Source organism: Salvelinus alpinus, chromosome 10 (assembly GCF_045679555.1).
Source record: "Salvelinus alpinus chromosome 10, SLU_Salpinus.1, whole genome shotgun sequence".
Classification (NCBI taxonomy): Eukaryota; Metazoa; Chordata; class Actinopteri; order Salmoniformes; family Salmonidae; genus Salvelinus; species Salvelinus alpinus.
This window is the reverse complement of record NC_092095.1, coordinates 48,193,454-48,198,805: the sequence shown is the minus strand read 5'-3', so window position 1 is coordinate 48,198,805 and position 5,352 is coordinate 48,193,454.

Here is a 5,352-nt window from a genome sequence, read left to right as displayed (position 1 = left end):
GGTACCCAAACTATCTGCACTTACTCTATCTTGCACTGACCCTACGCACACTCACTAGACTATATATACAAACCATCTACACACTCATTCACACACACTAAATTGACACTCATAAAACCCACACACATTCACATACACTACATATGCACACACACACACATAACACAAACACGCAGACCAACGTAACACAAACACACATACATACACATTATACACATGCACACTCACACACACATGATTTGCTGCTGCTACTCTGTTCTTTATTTTACTCTTATTATTATCTATCCTGATGCCTAGTCACTTTACCCTGCCTTCATGTACATACAGTATCCACCTCAAAATACCTTGTACCTCTGCCATTGATCTGGTACTGGTACTCCCTGTAAATACTGTAGCTCCATTCTGTAAAATTTGATTTGTCACAGGCGCCGAATACAACTGGTTGTAAGACTTTACCGTGAAATGTTTGTTTACGAGCCATTCCCAACGAGCCTCGTACTAACACGTCCCTGATCTAGCGAGCCTTTCCCTCTAGCAAAACAGATTGTAAGCTCGCAAGATCAGAATGGTTCATACAAGGCTGGTTGGGAAGGGCTTGTAAGCAAGCATCAGTTGTATTTGGCGCCTGTGACAAATTAAGTTTGATTTCTTATCCAGAGCAACTTCATATGCAACTTCATATGTCTCCTGGTATTGCAAGCACCATGCCCTACCAACTGAGCCACACTGGACATATAGAAGTAGAATAGCAGATGTAAAGAAAAGATGAAATTGAGAATAGTGAGGTAGTCCACGGAATGGAGTGGAATGGCGCATGAAAGAGAGTGACTCTGGCGTTAAAACCCCCAAAAAACAGCCCATGATTTTTTTAGATCTACAGTTTATATTATCGAAAAAGAGGACGGCTTGTGGTTTCTAGTGAACCTAAGGTTACATATCAAGTGTCAAAATGTAGTTCAATCGTGGCCTGGGATGGTCTAGAGGTTAGGGCCATTGCCTTCAGCGTATATATACAGTTGAAGTCGGAAGTTTACATACACTTAGGTTGGAGTCATTAAAACTCCACAAATTTCTTGTTAACAAACTATAGTTTTGGCGGCAAAATCTACTTTGTCATTTTTCCCCAAAAATTTTACAGACAGATTATTTCACTTATAATTCACTGTATCACAATTCCCGTGGGTCGGAAGTTTACATACACTTAGTTGACTGTGCCTTTAAACAGCTTGGAAAATTCCAGAAAATGTCATGATGTCATAGAAGCTTCTGTTAGGGTAATTGACATCATTTGAGTCAATTGGAGGTGTAAATGTGGATGTATTTCAAGGCCTACCTTCAACTGAGTGCCTCTTTGCTTGACATCATGAGAAAATCAAAAGAAATCATCCAAGACCTCAGAAAAGAAATTGTAGACCTTCAATAGTCTGGTTCATCCTTGAGAGCAATTTCCAAACTTCCAAGGTACCATGTTCATCTGTACAAACAATAGTACGCAAGTATAAACACCATGGGACCACGCAGCTGTCATACCGCTCAGGAAGGAGACGCGTTCTGTCTCTAAGAGATTAACGTACTTTGGTGCAAAAAGTGCAAATCAATCCCAGAACAACAGCAAAGGACCTTGTGAAGATGCTGGAGGAAACAGGAACAAAAGTATCTATATCCACAGTAAAACAAATCCTATATCGACGCAACCCGAAAGGCCGCTCAGCAAGGAAGAAGCCACTGCTCCAAAACCGCTATAAAAAAGCCAGACTACGGTTTGCAACTGCACATGGGGACAAAGATCGTACTTTTTGGAGAAATGTCCTCTGGTCTGATGAAACAAAAATAGAACTGTTTGGCCATAATGACCATTGTTATGTTTGGAGGAAAAAGGGGGAAGCTTGCAAGCCGAAGAACACCATCCCAACCGTGAAGCACGGGGGTGGCAGCATCATGTTGTGGGGGTGCTTTGCTGCAGGAGGGACTGGTGCACTTCACAAAATAGATGACATCATGAGAGGGGGAAATGATGTGGATATATTGAAGAAACATCTCAAGATATCAGTCAGGAAGTTAAAGTTTGGTTGCAAATGGGTCTTCCAAATGGACAATGACCCCAAGCATACTTCCAAAGTTGTGGCAAAATGGCTTAAGGACATCAAAGTCAATGTATTGGTGTGGCCATCACAAAGCCCTGACCTCAATCCTATAGAAAATGTTGTGGTCACAACTACAAACCTGACTCAGTTACACCAGCTCTGTCAGGAGGAATGGGCCAAAATTCACCCAATTTATTGACTAAAGCTTGTGGAAGGCTAACCCGGAACGTTTGACCCAAGTTAAACAATTTAATGGCAATGCTACCAAATATTAATTAAGTGTATGTAATCTTCTGACCCACTGGGAATGTGATGAAAGAAATACAAGCTGAAAAAAATAATTCTCTCTACTATTATTCTGACATTTCACATTCTTAAAAAAAAGTGGTGATCCTAACTGACCTAAAACAGGGAATTTTTACTAGGATTAAATGTCAGGAATTGTGAAAAACTGAGTTTAAATGTATTTGGCTAAGGTGTATGTAAACTTCCGACTTCAACTGTATAGGCCTACCGGTATGGGTTTGATTTCCGACCCATACCCTTCTAGCACAATACCTCAATCCCCCCCTTTGATTTAGTTACACATTTTAAATATCCCGATATTGATAAGAAATTACCATAACAGACACTTTTATTTTAAAGACAGTAGAATTTTAATAGCTAACATAAATAGGAAACAAATACAAATATTAACAGGCTACACCAAAAGTTTTCATTCATACAAAGTGTCGGGTAAATTGCCACAGTAGATTTGCAGTGGTAAATGAGGAAATACTTGATTTATGTTGTATGGAATGCTTGTCCACTAGATAAATCACCCTTAGTCTGTTAAAAAGGACTAAATAGTTCCGAAGATAATACCAACCAGAGGGTGAACATATCTTAAAGGACTTTGGTTGCAAGAAGGACTGAGGTAACACTTACATAATCTGTTAGGGAGCAGTAATGATGTGACCAATAAAGGCTGCAATTGAGATCAGTTTTGTGGGTGAATTTCACACGAAGTGATGGTTTAACAAAACATCAGCTAGCGATAATCTCGTGCCATTGATGGTTAATCTCGTGCCATTGATGGTTAATCTAGTGCCATAGATGGTTGCAATAGGCCCCTTGTTATTTGATTATATTCCAATAATAAAATATATGCCATTTAGCAGACGCGTTTATCCAACGTGTTCTGTAGGCTACCCGTTAGCCTAACCATATAATGAAAGGTGGTGTTGACATGATTTGGGCCATTAGTTGATTGACAGATGTAGTTCTACTAAGTAGAACGATAAACTTTACTCCAGAGTGGATGCTCGCCCATGTTGTATGGTTAGGCTATGTATAAATATTCCTTCAGCTATTCAAACACTCCTGCTGCAGGATTGTTTCCTCCTGCTATGAAACAGGCCAAATTAAGATCCGACATCTGTATGATAAAATTCCACCTGTTTGCGTATCCGTTTCACACACATCTTTAAAGGATAAATACATAGGAGGTCTATACAACATGTCAATTTATATTTGTACATTGTAAAAAAAATAAGTCAAAGAGGTTAATGCCCTTGTCAAATAACTGGCATGTGCCTCCTGAGTAGCTGCAGTGTTCTAAGGCTAACAGCAAAGGACCTTGTGAAGATGCTGGAGGAAACAGGTACAAAGGTATCTATATCCACAGTAAAACAAATCCTATATCGACATAACCTGAAAGGCCACTCAGCAAGGAAGAAGCCACTGCTCCAAAACCGCTATGAAAAACCAGTCTACGGTTTGCAACTGCACATGGGGACAAAGATCGTACTTTTTGGAGAAATGTCCTCTGGTCTGATGAAACAAAAATAGAACTGTTTGGCCATAATGACCATTGTTATGTTTGGAGGAAAAAGGGGGAAGCTTGCAAGCCGAAGAACACCATCCCAACCGTGAAGCACGGGGGTGGCAGCATCATATTGTGGGGGTGCTTTGCTGCAGGAGGGACTGGTGCACTTCACAAAATAGATGACATCATGAGAGGGGGAAATGATGTGGATATATTGAAGAAACATCTCAAGAAATCAGTCAGGCAGTTAAAGCTTGGTTGCAAATGGGTCTTCCAAATGGACAATGACCACAAGCATACTTCCAAAGTTGTGGCAAAATGGCTTAAGGACATCAAAGTCAATGTATTGGTGTGGCCATCACAAAGCCCTGACCTCAATCCTATAGAAAATGTGTGGTCACAACTACAAACCTGACTCAGTTACACCAGCTCTGTCAGGAGGAATGGGCCAAAATTCACCCAATTTATTGACTAAAGCTTGTGGAAGGCTAACCCGGAACGTTTGACCCAAGTTAAACAATTTAATGGCAATGCTACCAAATACTAATTGAGTGTATGTAATCTTCTGACCCACTGGGAATGTGATGAAAGAAATACAAGCTGAAATAAATAATTCTCTCTACTATTATTCTGACATTTCACTTTCTTAAAAAAAAGTGGTGATCCTAACTGACCTAAAACAGGGAATTTTTACTAGGATTAAATGTCAGGAATTGTGAAAAACTGAGAGTAAATGTATTTGGCTAAGGTGTATGTAAACTTCCGACTTCAACTGTATAGGCCTACCGGTATGGGTTTGATTTCCGACCCATACCCTTCTAGCACAATACCTCAATCCCCCCCCCTTTGATTTAGTTACACATTTTAGATATCCCGATATTGATAAGAAATTACCATAACAGACACTTTTATTTTAAAGACAGTAGTATTTTAATGGCTAACATAAATAGGAAACAAATAAAAAATATTAACAGGCTACACTAAAAGTTTTCATTCATACAAAGTGTCGGGTAAATTGCCACAGTAGATTTGCAGTGGTAAATGAGGAAATACATTTACATTTACATTTAAGTCATTTAGCAGACGCTCTTATCCAGAGCGACTTACAAGTTGGTGCATTCACCTTATGATGTCCAGTGGAACAACCACTTTACAATAGTGCATCTAACTCTAAGGGGGGGGGGGGGTTAGAAGGATTACTTTATCCTATCCTAGGTATTCCTTAAAGAGGTGGGGTTTCAGGTGTCTCCGGAAGGTGGTGATTGATTCCGCTGACCTGGCGTCGTGGGGAGTTTGTTCCACCATACTTGATTTTATGTTGTATGGAATGCTTGTCCACTAGATAAATCACCCTTAGTCTGTTAAAAAGGACTAAATAGTTCCGAAGATAATACCAACCAGAGGGTGAACATATCTTAAAGGACTTTGGTTGCAAGAAGGACTGAGGTAACACTTACATAA